Below are 19,480 nucleotides of genomic sequence, written 5' to 3'. Positions count from 1 at the left end.
GTGCAGCACCACACCTCACTTAGTGTGTATTCTAAATGAGATGCCAGTGGCTCTCTGCCTACTAGATACAGTGATCTTTTGTTCCAAGAATTGAAAACACTGGGTGCTGCTAGGAAGCTGAAGGCAGGGAAAAGTGCCAACACTCAATGCCTCCTAGAGGGGTTACTGTTAGATGACCTAAGGAAAGCTAGTGGGTCAGATGAGCAGGAAAGAGTGGGTGGGCAGGGGACTGGGGATAGGCCAGAAGGGGAACCCCTCCTTGACCTAGAATTCAACCCTGACCAGGTGGAGCCTGATGACTCCAACTTGGACAATTCAAAACTCCCACAGGATAAAACAGGTGGCCAAGAGGATACCCACTTTGATCCTCCTGGGAAAGTGCAGAGTAGACCAAGGAGGTCTAGATCCTCCTCTGCAGAGTCCAATGCCTCAGGACATTCAGCAGGGACCTCCATTTCTAGTAAAAGGGGGAAATCTATTGATAGGGAGTACCAACTTCTTGAACTTGAGAAAGCTAGGCTTAGGCTCAGGCAAGAGCAGTTGACCCTTCACAGAGAGTCCCTGAAAGTCTAGAGAGCTAGGTACTAATTGGGGCTGGAGTCCCACGGTGGCAGCAACAGTGTCCCCAGAGTTAAAGAACAATCTTTTTAACATAGTAGCCTGAACAAGATTGTCCCTCCCTACCATGTTGAGGATGACTTCCACAAATGTATAACTGCTCTAAAAAGGGCCTGTAAAGTTCAGAAGGTCCCTCAAGAGAAGTGGGCAGCAATCTTGTGGCATTCCTTTACTGACAAAGGTAGATATAAGCTCCTCACTGTTAGAGAAGAAGATGCTGATAATTATACAGTTTTCAAAAAGTGCTCTCATTGATAGGTTTGGCTTAACCACTGTGCAATACAGAATTAAGTTCAGAGACAACCAGAAAGCACTGGCCCAGGACTGGGTAGACTTTGTGGATTGTGCCATTAAGGCTCTGGAAGGTTGGCTACTTGGCAGCAAAGTGCATGACTGCCAAGGGTTGTATAATTTGATTATGACGGAGCACATCCTTAATAATTGTCAGAACCAGCTTTTGCACCAGTACCTGGTGGACTCAGATCTGACTTCTCGCTAAGAATTGGGGAAAAGGCAGATAAATGGGTACAAACCAGTGTTAGGCAGAACAATCAGAGCAATGGTGGTGACCAGAAGAAACAGGATTCTTTAAAATCCCAGGATAAGGGTTGGGACAAGGGCAAAGACAAGAAAGAGTCTTCTCAAGGTCCCCAAAAACCTGCATCTGGGGGGGGGTCACAATCATCCAAGAAAGGCAAGAATAAACCTTGGTGTTACTTTTGTAAGGTGAAACCCCATTGGACAAAGGATGCTGATTGTACAAAAGCCAAGGATAATACTTCTACTACCACTTCCCTTAAGGCAACTACTCCCCCAAGCGCAAGTACAAGTGGTGGCACAGGAAACAAGGGATTAGTGGTGTTCATCTGGGTTCTGAGTTGTGTGATCTGACTTAGTCAGAACTCCAGCTCAAGCTATTTTGGTCTGTGATAGTGGCATAGATGTTGTCACCTTACTAGTCAGTCCCAGTAACCTGGACAAGTACAGTCAGCAGCCTTTGATCAATGGAAAAGAGGCCATGGCCTACAAGGACACAGGGGCCTGTGTCACAATGGTGACAGAGAAACTTGTGTCTCCTGACCAAATCATACTTGGACAAATGTACCAAGTGACCAATGCTAACAATGTCAGGACTGACCATTCCTTGGCAGTTGTTTATCTCAGCTGGGGAGGGGTAGCTGAACCTAAAAAGGTTGTGGTATCTTCCAACCTACCTGTAGATTGCTTGTTGGGCAATGATTTGAAAACTTCAGCCTGGGCTGAAGTGGAGCTACGGACTCTTGCAGAAATGTTGGGCATCTCTGCAATTGTGTTTGCTGTAACCAGGTCACAAGCCATCATTTTTCCATTGAGCAGGCCATGGATCCTGGAACAATGTGCCTTCCAAGAGAAGGAGCAGGAAGGGTAAGGTTGTGCCTTCCCTCCAGACTCAGAGTGAGGATCAATCTCTTGAGGGAGATGATCTAAGACTCTGTGAAGGAACTGCCCCAGATGAGCTTGAACCTGATCAGGTTGAGTTCTTGGGGGCAGGGGGCTTTCCAGAGCAGATTTGATGTTTAGAGCAGCAGACCTGCCCCTCTCTTGAACCCCTCAGACAGCAATCTGCTGCTGAGGCTGCTGGGAATGTCAGTGGGTCCCATAGGATCTACTGGGATAAATTACTTCTGTACTCAGAGGATAGAGACCCCAATCCTGGTGCCATCAGGAGGTTGGTTATACCCCGGACGTTTAGAGGCTTCCTGCTCACCGTTCCACATGACATTCCCCTAGCAGGACACTTAGGACAAAGCAAGATTTGGGACAGGCTTGTCCCTCACTTTCACTTGTTCCATATGTCTGAGGACACTAAGGAGTTTGTTGCTCAAGTCCCACCTACCAAGCCAGTGGCCAGTCAGGTGGCATTGAAGCAATATGAACCCCCTAAGGGGTTCACTGATACACCTGATCATTTTAAACCAACAAAGAAGAGATTGGCACAGAAGCAGTAATATAAAAATAACATTTTTATTAACCTCAGATGAGGGAGACTGCGTCATACGGTATCCTCAGGCCACTGTAGAAGGCATTCTAAGGAGTACAGAGAACAGGGGCCTTATATATGCATAGGTTACACAGTCAGCATAAAATCAAGGGGAGGTCCTGGCACATGTAAGCATGCTTACTGACTAATAGTGGTATACAAAATGTGCTTGCTCAACAAAGTGGGAGGAGAGACATTTCTCCTTACATCAGCAAGAATAGCCTGACAGCTCTATACTAGGAGCAGGTGCATTCTAATAGCTAGGCCTTTCTGAGCATGTGCAAGGCTCTGGAAGAGGGAGAAAGCACATGGCAAGCACATGGCTAACTAAAATGGCTGCCAAGTACAAAATGGCTTTCAGCTCATGCTAACAGATATCCCTGCAATCTTTAACAGATGGTCCTTTTAGCAAGAACTAAAGACATTACTATGATCTAGTAGGAACATAGAAAATATTTTGCACATTTATTTTCATAAATTGATCAATATCATTATCAATCTTTTTCTAGTCCTAAGCAAAAAGCAAATCCTAGATTCATCTAGTCCAATTCTATGTAAAGGACATTTTCAATGGACTTTTCCAGTGTTCCTTTTATGAGGGCTAGAGTATTCATTAATATATTCAAGGAAAGGGCAAAGTAATATTTGTTAACTGCTCAGAAGAATGTTTCTCTCACAAAAAAAACATTATACCTAATACAAATATTAAAGCAGTGAAACAAATTATTACAAAAATAATCCTAGCTCCAAGGGAACAGAAGGACCACACAGGGTCATAGGAATTAGGACGAGGAGCCGCAAAGGGCTGCTCCTCCTCAAAAATGGGACGTCCTAAAGGGTACATTATTAACAAAAAAAAGAAGTCCATGGGAAATTGAAGCCGCTGTACAACCAGCCAGAGGGGAGACTTCTCTCTGTGTCCGTTTGAGCCTCACAAGCTTGTTGTTCCCACTGTGGCGCTGCACAACTCACAAATCAGTAATCACGGCCCAGTTTAGGAAGAAAAAGTCTTTCAACGATCCTGTCCAGTGTCTCAGGCAGTGCACCAGTTTTCTTCACTTCAATCTAACAGGCACCAGAGACACAGGGTCCTTCCCTAACTACATATACAAAATTTGCTTGCTCAACAAAGTGGGAGGAGAGACATTTCTCCTTACATCAGCAAGAATAGCCTGACAGTTCTATGCTGGGAGCAGGTGCATTCTAATAGCTAGGCCTTTCTGAGCATGTGCAAGGCCCTGGAAGAGAGAAAATGCACATGGCAAGCACATGGCTAACTAAAATGGCTGCCAAGTACAAAATGGCTTTCAGCTCATGCTAACAGCGATCCCTGAAATCTTTAACAGCATCACTAAGGTCCCCTTAATTCCACTTCCAGTAGTTGGGGTTTCCTTTGAGAGGGTTGGAATTTATATTATTGGCCCCATGAACCCTCCAACAGCATCTGGGCACAGTTATATTCTAGTGGTGGTGGACCATGCCACTAGATACCCAGAAACTATTCCCCTTAGGACCACTACAGCTCCTGTGGTGGCAAGGTCCCTCTTAGGATTTTTTTTCCAGAGTGGGCTTCCCTAAGAAAAATTTAACTGACAGGGGTACAAACTTCATGTCACGTTATATAACTGCAATGTGGAAAGAGTCTGGAACGGGTAGGGTAGAGTCACCCTACCCTACCATCCTCAATGCAATGGGTCAGTTGAAAGATTCAACAAAACCCTAAAGAGTATGATCATGGGCCTCTCAGAAAAGCTTGGTCAAAAATGGGATGTCCTTCTACCCAGCCTTCTCTTTGCCTAAAGAGAGGTCCCTCAGCAGCGGGGTGGATACAGCTCTTTTAAACTTCTGTTTAGGCATCCAGTTAGGGGTCCTTTGTGTCTGATGAAAGAGGGATGGGAGATACCTCTCAAACCTCCCAAACAGGACATAGTGGACTATGTACTTGGTCTGCGCTCCTGCATGGCAGAGTACATGAAGAAGGCAAGTAAAAACCTGGAGACCCGTCAAGAACTTAAAAAAGTTTGGCATGACCAAAAGGCTGCCCTGACTGTTTTCCAGCCCGGCCAGAAGGTGTGGGTGTTGGGGGCTGTGGCCCCAGCAACTCTCCAGCACAAACAGATTGGACCCCACACCATACTTGAACAAAAGGGTGAGGTCACCTATTTGGTAGAACTTGGCACTCCCAGAAGTCCCCATAGGGTACTTCATGTGTTGACAGGGCTGACATGGGCTTGCTCATGGCAAGTGATGAGGGACAGAAGGAAGAGAGTGACCCTCTCCCTCTTCTCCTCTCTCAGAACCCTGATGATGGATCAGTTGATGGTGTGGCCTTGGCAGGCAGCCTCGCTGATCAGCAGCAGATTGATTGCAAGAAGGTCCTCAATCAATTCAGGCATATGTTTTCTCTGACCCTCATCAAACCACCTGGTGGACCCACGAAGTGGACACAGTGGAGAGTCTACCAGTTAAGAACAACATTTACAGGCAGCCGGACAATGTCAGAGATTGCATTAGGACAGAGGTCCAAAAGATGCTGGAGTTGGGAGTGATTGAGCCCTCAGATAGCCCAGTAGTCCTGGAACCCAATCTTCACACCAAGGGTAGAAAAAGAAAGATGAGGTTGTGTCTAGACTACAGGGGACTCAATGCAGTCACTAGGACTGATACTCACCCAATTTTTAGGGTGGATGAGTTTATTGACACTTTGGCCTCAGCCAAGTTCTTAAGTACATTTGACCTTACTGCTGGCTATTGGCAAATCAGACTAGCTGAGGATGCCAAACCAAAAACAGCATTTTCAACCCCTAGTGGGCATTATCAATTTATTATAATGCCCTTTGGCTTGAAGAATGCACCTGCCACATTCCAAAGGTTGGTGAATAAAGTTCTCACAGGTCTGGAAGCCTATAGTGCAGCATATCTAGATGATATGCCTGTCTTTAGCTCCACGTGGGAGGATCACCTGGTCCACCTAAAGAATGTTTTGGAGGTTCTGCAGAAAGAAGGCCTTACTATCAAGGCTACTCTAAGTGCCAGGCAGGGCAGAGTAAGGTTGTGTACTTGGGCCACCTGGTAGGTGGAGGCCAAGTTCAACCACTACAGAGCAAAATACAGACCATATTGGAATGGGTTGCTCCAACTACCCAGACTCAGGTCAGATATTTCTTGTGCATGACTGGGTACTACAGAAGATTTGTAAAAGGGTATGGGTTCATAGTGACTCCCTTGAATAATCTTACATGAAAGAAAATGCCCAAGAAAATTCAGTAGACCGTTAGCTATCAGAAGGCATTTGATGACCTTAAGCAGGCCATGTGCACTGCTCCCATTCTGCAAAGTCCTGACTGCTCTAAAACATTCATTGTCGAGATGCATCTGAGTTGGGGGTGGGGGCTGTGTTGTCACAACTTAATGCAGAGGGCCAGGATCAACCAGTAGCTTTTATCAGCAGAAGGTTCACCCCCAGGGAGAAATATTGGTCCGCTATAGAGGGGGAGGCCTTTGCTGTGGTCTGGGCCTTGAAGAAGTTGAGGCCATACTTGTTTGGCACTCACTTCATTGTTCAGACAGACCATCAGCCCCTCTTATGGCTTAAACAGATGAAGGGCGAAAACCCAAAATTTTGAGATGGTCCATTTTCCCACTGTGGATGGACTATACAGTGGAACATCGACCTCCGAGTAACCATGCCAATGCAGATGGACTCTTCAGATATTTCACTTAGAAAATGAAGACTCAACTGTGCAAGGTTACTCTCATCTCCTTACATTTGGGAGGGGTTGTGTAAGAAAGTAGAATCTGCTTCTATGGTTACCCCCACTTTTTGCCTGGTGCTAAGCTGTATTTGACTAGTCTGACTGGGATCCTGCTAATCAGGGCCCCAGTCTATCTGCTTTCTCCCTAAACTTTTATGTCTTAGGTACATTCCAGATTGGATACTGGGGTACCCTTATAAGCCTGTAGTATATGGTACCCATGTACCCAGGGTATAGGTACCCCAGAGGTCCCCCATGAGCTGAAGCGTGCGTTATGCCACCCATGGGAGACCATTCAAAATGGAACTAAAGGCAAGCCATTACAACCTGTGTAAGTTGGTGCTTGCACCACTTACTAAAGATATAGGTTTCCTTTATCTAGGGTCACTGAACTTAAAACCTATAAGTCACCCCTCTAGCACTCTTTGCAATCCTGAAGGCAGGGTGCTTGGTTCTAATTGAGAAGGTGTCCCTGCATGAGCAGGACACCCCTAAAGCCTACGGAGTCAATTCTTCCGGGTTGTCAGTGAAGCAGGCATATACTGTATAGAGGTGCACAGCGTAATTATGTGATGGCCATCTTGAAACTGGCTGCAACAAATCCTATCATGTTTGGTATCAAACATGTTGGAATCATACCTCCCACATCGTAAACGGTGTGGGAGGTATGGTTCCAAACACTGGAAGACCCCTCCATTAGGCTCTCAGTGTTCCTGGTACCAGCCTTCTTTACCCGGACAGCACAAAAGCGTTGCTTCCGACCAGAGACACAATTCTGCCTTCCTGCTGCTGAGCCAAGCTTGAGCAGGGGAAGGGCGCAGCTTCCTGTCACAGGGAGGTGTGACCACCTCCCAGACAGGATTTAGCGTATTGGGGTGGGGTGGGTATCTTGCCAGCACCACTCAGTCTGCATGAGGGGCACTTTTGCTGTCCCTGTGCATAGTCAAGTTCAAACCAGTCATGGGAGTCGTTGGCTGCCACTCTGGTGTGAAACTTGACAAAGAACATGGGAGCAACCTCCCCCTGTCCAGACCCTCCCTGGGAGGGTCCCCTGATTCAGATCAGACACCACGTCTTCTTCTACCGTCTGGGCGCTCTGGACTTTGTTTGGGCTCAACTTCATCCCCCTTTCTGTCTGCTGCATTGTCTGTGCCTGTGCACCATACAGGAACCTTCCAAGGCCTGTGGGCATCTAAGACATCTGAAGGAATCTCCCTTGGAGTGAAGGAGTCACTCCCCTGCATTTGCAGGCACCGCAACTAAGTCGACCGGCCTGCTGATCCTGAGCTCCTCTGGACTCTGTAGGGTCTGCAACACAGGCAGTAGTTTTCCACAGCTCCTGGGGCCTGCCCTGCCCTCTCACCAAGTTTGAGGCCAGTTTTCCTCATGGGGGTTGCCATAACCAAACCCCTGTGCACCGAGTAGATTTGCAGTTGCAAAGGCTTGTTGCCTTCTTCTCAAGAAGATCTTCAGGCTCCAAGTAGCCCCAACCTTGAGCATCTCCAGTGACCAGAATCTTCAGCCACACCGCATTGTGTGCATCGTGGCCTGCATCTTTTGGTGAGCTGCTTGAGGTCCTCTTGCTACTCCAGTGCCTCCAGCCTGTGGGTCCATTTGAGGATCACACTTGTTTCTTTTGGGCTCTCCTGATTGCTCGGGGCCTGCTCTGACTCCCCTGCTTGTGGTGATTCCCCTGGACCTTGTTGGTCCATACGTTGCTCCTTCTTCACTTACTGCGTTGGTTGCATTTGCCAAGGCTTCTTGGTGCTCTCGCCGGACACCGACCCTTCAGCACTTGACATCCTTTGTGGGACGGCTCATGCACAGCTTCTGGTCCTCCTCAACGCTGCCAGAGTCAAAGACATCGTCAATTATCCTGCAACACCTGACATCGGAGGGCATTCGTCTTCCAAGTCTCCTGGTCCCCCCTGAGTGACATAGACTCTGTCTGCTCTGCTTGCTGGTACCTCTCACCTATGATCCACCAGCAGATTCCACTGTACACTTTCTCCTCCTTCAGCAGCGGCACTTTCCTGAAGTCCTCCATTGAGTTTGACAGCGGTTTCCGACACCACTTCACACGTATGCAGCCAGCTTCCATGGTGCAGGTAACATGGGTACTTGGGTATCCAAAGGTGAGGTGGCTCTCTAACCTTCTGTCTTCCATGGGGTTTCTTCAGGGTCTACTGGTAAAGGTTCCAAATCTCTAAAAATCCAACCGCGACTTACACATAAAGATGTAAGGAGCACGCAGTCGTATTCCCAGAGTGCACACTTCCTCCATGGGGTTCCTAGTCACTCACTTCAGAAGGTTCCTTGGGTCCCCGGCACTTCTACGTCCTCTTCACACCGTCTTGACCCAAGTTGTGGTTCTTATACCACTTTCTTAGTATATGGTTTGGTCCCCCCCTGGGGTCCAGTGTATTCTGTGCTATTTACTGTGAGTCTTTGCTAAAGTATTGTGTGCATAGTGCTTATCTCCGGGTAGGAGATATTTGTATGCATTAGAGAGTATTATATAATAAATACATATTTTACATATTTTTATAAATACTTTGTGTGGTTCTTTTTCACTCAATCTATACTATAAGATTGCATTCTGGTACAACTAGCTGCTTTACACTCCTTCTGGTCTAAGCCTACCACTTAGAGAGCTTTCTAGGGTTGTCTAAGACCTCTCAAATCACAATAAGGGTTGTCTGGACTGGTGCAGGGTGCCCACTTACATTAGTGAACATCATATACCAGGCCAGCTTCTCACATCCAGCCATGAAGTCCTAATGTGTTTTTTGTGGGATTATGGGCCACTTGCGAAAGTGTGTAGAAAGAAGCAGAACAAAGGGAACAATAAATATATGAAGTGTGTGAATGACAAGGTGAGCCGTTGAGTGATAAACGGCTTTTGTGTATTGATAATGCATGGTATGGGGAGAATGTTGTTCTGGATGTAGGTCCCAAATCAAAGAAGAAACCAATGTGTGATATAACTATTGGGGGAGTTCAGATACAAATTGTTCCTGACTCAGGGTCTCCCTACACTATCGTACAGTGATCGGTGTGGGAAAACAAATTTGTGGAAGTAATAGGTAAATGTTTGGAACCTTCAATTATTCATTCCGTTATGTTTACTGGTGAGGAGATTCCCATGATTGGGTTTGTGGGGGAGGAATCCTGATTCAAAGACAGGTATGCCTGAGGGAAATTCTACGTTCCAGAAAAAGGACCATCAGTGTTAGGATGGGTTGATCAGATAGCATTAGAGATTATCCTTGGTCCCAACAGAAGGGACCAAGTAATGGTTCTCAGTGCATGTGATGAAAGTATGGTGAAGGAAGTCAGGGAGCAATTTCCCAGTGTCTTTCCAGGTAAGGTGGGGAAGATGAGTGGATTTGTACATAAAATAGTTCTGAAGGAAGGTGCCATACCGGTGTGTCATAAAGCGAGGGACATTCCTATCATTGTGCGTGAGGGAGTGATGGCAGAGCTGGAAGAACTGGAGAACAAAAGCATATTTGAACTGATTGAAAGTGCAGAATAGTTGGCTCCCTTGTACATCACACGCAAACCAGATGGTTGTTTGCCTTTATGCATTGATCTCAGAGATTTAAACAAAAGTATTGTGGTGGATAAATTCCACTTGCCACGGATTGATGAGCTTCTTGCACAATCTAAAAGAGTAAACTGGTTCTCCACTATTGATTTAACTTTGGCCTATCACCAGGTTCAGTTGCATCCCTCCAGTAGGAACCGTACAGCGCTCATCACCCTCTTTGGTTGCTATAGGTTCCATTGCATGCCTTGCAGTCTTGCGTCAGCTACTGCTGTATTCCAATGCTTAATGCACTTGATGTTTAAGGGCATGAAGGGTGTGAATTGTTTCCAAGACGATATCCTGGTGATGGGCCGAGACAAATCTGAACACGAGGAGAGACTGAAGGCAGTCCTATACAAGTTAGCGGAGAAGGGATTGACAGTAGAATTGAAGAAATGTAAATTTGCTATGAAGTCTGTCACCTATTTGGGTCATGAGGTAGGAGGTAATGGCATATCTCCCAAGAAAGGTTTAAATGAGGCAATCAGCAATGCATCTGCTCCCAATTCTAAGGATGAAGTTAGATCCTTCTTAGGGTTAGCAGAAATCTATTCTAAATGTTACCAAATTTTGCAATTAAAACACGTGGTCTGAGGCAATTATTGAAATTGAAACAGGAATTTCTGTAGAATGACAATCTACAAAAAGATTTTGAAAGGATTAAACAAGACCTATGTACTGTTCTCCCTTTACAATGTTCTGACGCTACAGCACACAGTATTATAACTACTGATGCCAGTGAAAAGGGATTAGGGGTAGTGCTGACACAAGTTACTAACTCTGGTGAGGAGGCCACTGTAGCATTTGCTTCTCGATCTTCGTCCTTGGCGGAAGAAAACATTTCTGTTATAGAGAAGGAAATGCTGGCCATGGTATGGGCCATGGAGAAATTCTGGCAATATGTTTGGGGGTCCGAATTCCCCTTGTCTGCAGACCACAAACTTTTGGTGAAAGTTTTAACTTCTGAAGGGATAGTTAAAGCTACTCCTAGAATTGCAAAGATTACTTTGGAATTGCTTGATTTTATGTATGAAGGGGAATATTTAATAGGAGAAAAAAATCAAGTAGAGGATTACTTAAGCACATCTCCTTTACTGTGTAGTGACAGAATGGAGGAGGATTGGGAGGATTTTAGCATGGTTGCAATGAGAGAGAGTAACAATGCAATTCTGAAAAAAGAATGTGATCTAGAACACAGCAAAGACATAAAGCTGTGCAATGTGACCACATTTATTGTGCCACCCTTAGAGGCCCTGTATCTTTACACACTCTGCCTTTGCAGGCTGCGTGTTTTGGTGCAGAACAAAGTGAAGAATCAACATGGCACACATCCCTGTGTGCCATGCCTACAACCCACTGCCCTGCCATAGACCAGTCACCCCTCTAGCTGGGTGCCCCATGCCAGTGGTGAGGGTACAGGTGCATGAGCCTTGTACCCCTACAGTGTCTAAGCCCATTCTTAGACATTGTAAGTGCAGTGCTGCAATTAAGAGTATTTGCTGCTGGGAGCTTGTCATTATGAACTCCACAGCACCATAATGGCTACACTGACAACTGAGAAGTTTGGTATCAAACTTCACAGTATATTAAACCCACACTGATGCCAGTGTGGGATTTAATGACAAATGCACACAGTGGGCATCTCAGAGATGCCCCCTGAAAACTAACCCACCACCAGTGTCCAGGCTGAGTGGCTGCTTTCAGCTGCCACCACCAGGCATGTTTCTGGACCCCTGGGTCGAGAGCCTGCTGCTCTCTGGGGCCTGAAACAAGGCACATCCTGGGACGAGGTGCCAAGCCTCCTCCCCCAGGATGGGCAGGGTTCACGAAGGGAAGCTTCAAAGGTATGCAGCCTTTGTTAGCCTCCCCAGACCATTTGCTGCTTTCAGCAACTAGTCCCCACTGGTTCTACCCCCAACTTTGGGCGGTAGAACCGGCGGAAAAACAAGTGAGGGAGAGAGGTGTGCCCTCCTCTGTTATCTCCACCCCTCAGGTTGGGGAGGCAAGGTGAAGCACAAATCCGAGTCACCGCCATCTTGAGTATGGGGGACCAAACCAACCAGGGACAGGATCCTGCCCCCCTCTCACTGGAAGATGGCACGATAGGGGGTGTACCCACCCTAGGGAAGGAACCCATTAGTCCCTGCTCTTTATGTGCCTGTAATGCACCTAAATATAGTATTTAGGGGGCACCCTGAACCTTGCTTCCTCAGATCCACAAAAAACAAGAAGAAAAGAGGAAGAAGGACAGAACAGCCGTGCAGCCAGCTAACATGAGGAAGACGCCCACTGACTTGGCCCCAGCCCTACAGGCCTGTCTCCCCTCGAACCTGCTCCTGCGAAATCCTCCAGCCAGCAACCTCGAAAACCCCGGAGGACCTGCCTGCCTTCACTTCCAAAGACTGCTGCTCTGGTGAACACCGGATTTGTTCAACTGCAACCTCTGGCAGCAGTCGGAGACCGCAAATCCAGCCCACTCTGCACCTGCCCTACCCGCCCAAGCTTGAGTGGAAAAACACCACAAGGAGGTCAACCCGGCGATCCTGACCCGATATGTGGCAACCCCTGACCTGCCTCAAGCCGACGCCTGCAGCCTAAATTCAGAAGGTCCCCCTGACCGCGACCCGGAGCTGGTAAGAAGATCTAATCCCAAAAGGCATCCCTGCACCCGATGCCCCACAGCTTTGTGTGCCCAAACTAATGGTGCCTAACCAACCCTTAACTTCCCAACTTACCTCACGAAGTGGTGGTCGCACCCAGAAGTCCTTCGTCTCCCTGCCTGCAGTGGTTTTGGAAACCGGAGGTTCTCCATTGAAAACAACAGGACACCGAACTCGAAACAGCACACTGCACCCGGCCGCCCTAGTGCCGCTGGGGGTACACCTTTTGTGCTACTTTGTTTCCCCATTTGCCCTGACTTAAACCATAGGAGCTTTGCTCCCACAACCCAGTGGCCTGCTTGCCAGCAGCCACCAACTGGAGGCCCCCTATCCCCCATTGGATAACATCGGGCCTCAACACTCTGCACCCGGCCACCATAGTGCCGCTGAGGGTGCAACCAGAGTTCATCACTGACCCTGGGGGACCCCTGGGTCTAACCCCAGAACCTTAACTCCCACAGTCGATAATTTACCTATGAACTGATAACCTGTTTTTCCTCCATAGGATAACATTGACAATTTTCTTTCAAAAAGTTTCCAAGTGTGGAGTTTTGAAATCTAAAAATATTCTTTAAAAATCGCAGGAATAACCAAAAAGTATTTACTTACCTGTTTGCATTAAATGTCCCAGTGCTGAATCTAGGTATCCAGCACTGAGTTAGAAAAGTTAAGTGAAAAGTAACTTACCTGTAATTTACTGAAAAAGCCTATTCGTTTCAATGTACTGTATTTGCTAAGTGTTTCAACCTACTGCATCCCCTGTAAATCAAACAAAGTACAATTCCTATTGCATTTTCAAACTGTTCGATATTCAGCAACTTATTACTGTAAAGTATTTAATGCTTACCTGTGCCAGGCTTGCTTGGTTCTAAAAATAAAACAACAGTATATTCTTTATACAAAAACAACTGGCCTAGAGTTCAGTTCTTGAGTGTGTGAATTCATATGCTGACTGATTGTGAACATCAGATGCTTAACACTGTCCTCTGATACTGCCTTACTGCTCGGCCACTATACCACAAATAGAGAGTAAGGTTCTACCTAACTTTAACCTCTGCCTACCTCTGGGGTCACCTGGACTCTATACATACTATACCTCATTTTGGTGTAGTATATGTAGGGCCACTTTCCTACAGTCATGCCAATTATGTTTTCAGGGATGACAGTTTGGTGGTTCCACAAAAGTTAAGAGCAAGGGTGCTAGAGATAAACCATGAGGGACATCTGGGTATTATCAAATAAAAAAGAGCCACGTCATTATATTGGTGGCCAGGTATGGACGCTGATATTGAGAAGTTTGTAAAACAGTGTACTATGTGTGCTAATTCAGAAAAAGCACAACATATGTTAAGGCCATCCTTAGGATGCAGGCAGGCTCCTGAGCATCCTTGGGAGGAATTGAGGATAGACTTGTTGGATCCCATTTTGGATGATAAGGAGAATGTAAACATGTTATAGTTGCCATCGACAACTATTCAAAATGGCCTGAGGTGGAAATAACCAACAGTTGTGACATCAAGTGTGCGGTATGTGTTCTCGAGAATTTGTTTTTGAGGGAAGGTATTCCTAAACCCATTCTCTGTGACAATGGTCCTCAATTCATTTCAGAGAGATTTGAACGTTCTCTAAGTAGGAATGGTATATGTGGGAAGAAAACACCTGTTTATCATCTAGCTCGTAAGGGCATTGCAGAACGCTTTAACAGAAGTATCATGGGAAGTGTTCAAGCTTCCATAAATGCCGGTAAGAGTTGGGTAAAGGAATTGCAGAGCACTATTTGGGCTTATAGAATAACACCAGCTGGTATAGGTTAAAGCCTGTTTAGGATCCTGAGAGGCAGGAAACCATTTTCTAAGTACAATATTGCATGGGACAAAAGGAGGGTTTGTTGGAATGGTCACCTGCTGTGGTAAGATCTAATTTGAGAAAAATGCAGGAAGTCTATAAATCCTATTATGACAGGAAACATGGTACGTAGGATGTGTATTCAAATCCAGGAGATTGGGAGAGAGTGAGATTGGGGTTCAAAACAAAAAAGGGTGAAAGCAAGTTTTCAGTGCAAATGCAAGTTGTTGAAACTTATTTTAAGTCTGTAAAATTGAGTGACAATAAAGTGTGGCACCACAGTAGAACAGCAAGATGCAATACAATTCTGGGTGCGGAAAATACCACAATAACTGATGCATCAACTTCTATGGATAAGATCAGGGAAGGAAAGGTCTTGTCCCGGAGAGGCAAGATGGCGGCCGCTTAGTGGCCGGTGCAGAGTTGCGGTGAGGAAGCTGCTAGGTGAAAGCCCAATGGCGATTTAAGCACACAGCAAGGAGCGGCGGATAAAATTGTGCTTTTAGCTCGGTGTTCGTACGTGGTAATGCTGTCGGCTCTTACCGGGTTCGGATCGACGAGATTGCTCCTGCGGGCCGTGGTGTGGACATTGGAGAGACTTACTCCCGGTCGAGGACGCTACTCGGAAGGAGGAGGGCGGAGCTTGATGCGGGGCCGGCGGAGTCAGCGGAGCAAGGTGAAATCGGGCGTGGAGACCGCTGGCGCTTACAGTGGTCACGGCCGGCTTGGGAGTCAGCAGAGGTGGTTGTCTGTGAGAGGTATGGCCCCCAAACAGAATCTGGGATCCAAGGCAAACAGCCTGAAGAAAAAGTGAGCCTTAAAGGAGGAAAATGAGAATGTCGCCCCTGATGACACGTGTGGGGATAGTCAGCCCCAACCCCAGCCCCAGCAAAAGAAGAGGCAGCAAAGCGCCCCTAAGACTCTGCAGGCTACTACAATTATCGACCTACTTACAAAAGCGGATAAGGAGAAAGGATCTAAGGAGCTGAAAGCGGATAACGTCTCTGAGATAGCCGGTGACTCGGACTTGGCTCCTGAGTCTTTGCCTGAAATAGTAAGTCTCGGGGAAGCTGAAAGCGGCTTGAAGGCAGTGAATTCGGACACCGCGAGTAAGGGTAACCAGGAGTCCTTTATGAGCCCCCCTGGGGTGGAGCAGCTAGGGGGAGGTCCTCAATCTTCAGCTCAGAGTGCTAGGGTGGGGACCAGTGTTGAACTAACTGGCACAATAGTACCCCCAGGAGCTGCACTGGATGAAGTAATAGATGGGGCAACTGGAGGAACCAGCATTGAAAAAGAGAGTGTCCCGAGTGAAGCCTTTTATTCTGTCTCAGACGGGGGGCAGAGTGGTCAGAAGACGAGGATGAGCGTAGCTCTTGTGTGGAATCAGAAAGTGACCCCGAGAATGATCAGCCGCTACAGTTTTGAAATTCCAAAACGCCGCAGGGGGTCAAGCTCATTTGCGATGAGAGCTAAGTTGGGACCACTCTTCTGCTTTACCCCTGCAAGGCAGCCCTCTGATGGAACAGACACAATTGTCCCTGCTAGAGACGATACACCAAGAGATTTTAGCACAAAGAGAAGAAACGCGCCAAGACAGCCACAAATCACAGGCTGCTATGAGGAAAATGCAAGGAGTGGTACGAAAACTCTCCAGGGCCTGTGCTACCACGGGGCATAGAGTGTCAAACTTGGAGGAGAGGGTGGTGGTTACAGAAGCCGAGGTGGCAGGAGCAGTGGCTAAGGTGGACTCACAGCATTCCCAGGTTACAGACATACAATGGAAGCTGGAGGAGATGGAAAATAGGCTTCGAAGGAACAACCTGAGAGTCCTGGGAATTCCGGAGGGGATCAAGGGGTCTGACATCAGGTCATATGTCATTAAGCTCTTCCAGCAAGCCTTCCCCGAGCTGTCCGGATGAGACTGGCCAAACGAACTACAAAGAGTCCACCGTACCCCCTTTAAAGTACGAAGGAATGCTAAAGAAGGGGATAAACCCAGGGCGGTGCTGATATTTCTTGGCAATTGTATTTTACGACAGGCAATCGCAGAGAGGGCAAGACCTGATGCCAGGAGAAGCTGTGATGGGGTGTCGTTTTTTGTCCGCCCGGACTTTTGCCACGTGACTGTGGAAAGGCGCTGGCGTCTTAGGGGGCTGGTCAAACCCTTCCAGGACAAGAAACTCCAAGCGTATTTAATCAACCCAGCGCAGTTAAAAAATATTAATGAGGGGAAAACACTGTACTTTTCTTCAGAAATCAAGGCCAAGGAGTATCTAGACAGTTTGGGCAAATAGGCTTATCTATGGGGCATATCATTAGGGTAATAGCTGTTGCTTCTTTAGATGTAGGAAAGCTGTTCCTTGTGCCTCGCTTTTAGTGTTTTGGTTTTCCTCTTTTCTTGTATTCTTGGGCTTAATTTAGGTTTAAGAGGTGTTTATTGCTGTCCTCACCACAAACACTGCACGTCCGTCACATGCACAGTTCAGTTCTGTGCGCCTCACTGAGTGGGGGGGGGGCTGCAGGGGGGGTTGGGTTGTAGAGGGGTTGGGTGGGGGTTGGTTTGAGAGGGAAGTGGGTGGGTGTGGTAGGGTGAAAAAAGAAAATGGGAGGAAATGGTGCATCATTGGTATTGTATTTGTGGCTGTTCTATCTGGACTAAAAGGGTATCTAAGGAAAATTGGCAGGTATAAGATCTATGGTCTGTTGGAGGGTCGAACCAAAAGCAAGGATGGCAAACATTAGAATTTGTACTGTGAATGTGGGTGGATTGAACGACTGGTGGAAGAGACAAAGATTGGCTTATTTTGTTAAATTTAATAAGATCGATGTGCTATGCTTCCAGGAGACCCACCCGCCTTGGTTAAAACGGAATCTGTTGTCTATAAATGGGTTTGAGTTGGTCGCCTGTTTATCTCAATCTTCTACAATTAGGGGGGTCGCCATATTGATTAGGAGATCTTTGGGAGGTGTGAAACGGACGAAGGTAGATAGTTGTGGTAGATGGGCTATCGCAGAAGTAGAAATGGGCTATACTTTGTGCGCAGTGTATGGCTCAAATGGTGACGACCCAGAGATCTTCAATTATTTGGAAATTGAATTAGCTGGTTGGCCCGTACCATTAATAGTATGCGGGGATTTAAATATCTCTGCAAACTGGGTCAATGGTGGGTACTATGCTGGGCGTAAACCTAGGGTCTTCAAGGCGATAAAAGCCCTCATGGATTCACTCGGATTAGTGGACGTCTGGGGGACTAAGGAGCCCCAAAACCCTGGATTTACCTATTTTTCATACCCAGCTCAGAAATATTCTAAATTGGATTACCTGTTTATTTCCACTCCCGAAATTAATAGAGTTACTATATCTAGGCTACCGATGGTAATTTCAGACCATAACCCTCTAGTAATTACATACCAAAGAGAGGTCTGCGAAAGGGTAAGGTCCTCTTGGTCCTTCGAGAGGAGGCTACTGGAAGATACTAGATATGTAGCCCACATTAAGAGTTGGACGGATGACTTTTTTGCTGCCAACAGATATAGTTCATCTCGTAATGTAGTGTGGGAGTCCTTTAAAGCGGCTTTTAGAGGCGAAACAATCAGCTTCGCAGCCAAGATGAGGAGAGAAGATAGGATTGAGGAAACGAATTTAGTGGAGAGGTTAGCAACCGTAGAAGAAGAGCACATTAAGGTTATCACTTCGGGTGGTGATGGTAGTAAAAGCCATAATGTTTTATCGGCGATTAAGGCAGAATTACAGAAATTGGTTACCCAAAAGGCGATAGGGGAATATCAGGCCACCAGAACTAAGAGGTATGAAACGGGAGAACATGCAGGTAGAGCCCTGGCCCTTCGTTTAAGGCAAGAGAAGTCAAAAACTGTCATTCTAAAAATAGTAGAGAGCGGTAGGGAGTTTACAGAGGCTAAAGAGATCCTAGCGGTGTTTAGAAACTTTTACCAGAAATTGTATGGTAGGGAGGTTATGGAAGGGAGGCATGTGGATGACGTTTTAGATATAGGACCTCGCCTGGACAAGTCACTTCAGGAGGAGCTGGATAGGGATATTACGGAAATGGAGATCAAGGCTGCCTTACAGGAGTTAGCCTCGGGGAAGGCTGCCGGCCCCGATGGCATTCCATTGGAGGTGTATAAGCGCATTGAACTAGAAATCACACCGCTACTATTAGATCTTTTTAATGGGATTATATGCACCGGGCTGATCCCAGATTTGTGTATATTCCACAAAAAGGGGAAGCCTAGTGAGAACCCGGGGTCTTATCGACCAATTTCATTGATCAACGCCGATACCAAGCTGTATTCAAAGATCTGGGCTTTGAGGTTGGGCAGGATTATTGGCGGTCTCGTTTCCGCTTGGCAGCATGGGTTTGTCCCCGGGCGTGGCACTACGGATCATACTAGTAGGGCAATAGCCCTATTTGACGCCCATGCTGCCACGGGAGGGGAGATGGCCATGATCCTGCTTGACGCAGAGAAAGCTTTCGACCGTGTGGTCTGGAGCTTTCTCTGGGGTATCTTGGCAGGAAGAGGGTTCGGGCAGAAAACCATCAGAGCACTTAGAGCAATGTACTCAGAGCCTATGGCCAGAGTCACAGTTATGGGTGCGAAATCTGACCTGTTTTCTATAAAGAGAGGAACGCGTCAAGGGTGCCCATGCTCCCCGATCCTTTTCTCTCTTTATATTGACCCCCTCATCCAGGCTATCTTGGGTTGCCCTAGGTTAAGACCAGTTGTTTTCAATGGATTTGAAAATAAAATACTAGCGTACGCGGACGATCTCGCGGTTTTCTTAACAGACCCCCAGCAGGCAATGGTGGTTCTGTCCGAGCTTACCAAACATTTTGGTGCCCGCTCTGGTTATCTACTAAACGAAGCAAAGACCCAGATTATTTGTACGAAAAACATAGTTAAAACTGATTCCAGATTTGTTGATGCAGCAATTTACTTAGGAGTGAAAATTAACGCCTCAGTAGATAAA

The sequence above is a fragment of the Lissotriton helveticus genome, chromosome 7, assembly GCF_964261635.1.
Source record: "Lissotriton helveticus chromosome 7, aLisHel1.1, whole genome shotgun sequence".
Taxonomy (NCBI): Eukaryota; Metazoa; Chordata; class Amphibia; order Caudata; family Salamandridae; genus Lissotriton; species Lissotriton helveticus.
The sequence above is the reverse complement of the archived record's forward strand: the minus strand, read 5'-3'. Positions refer to the sequence as shown.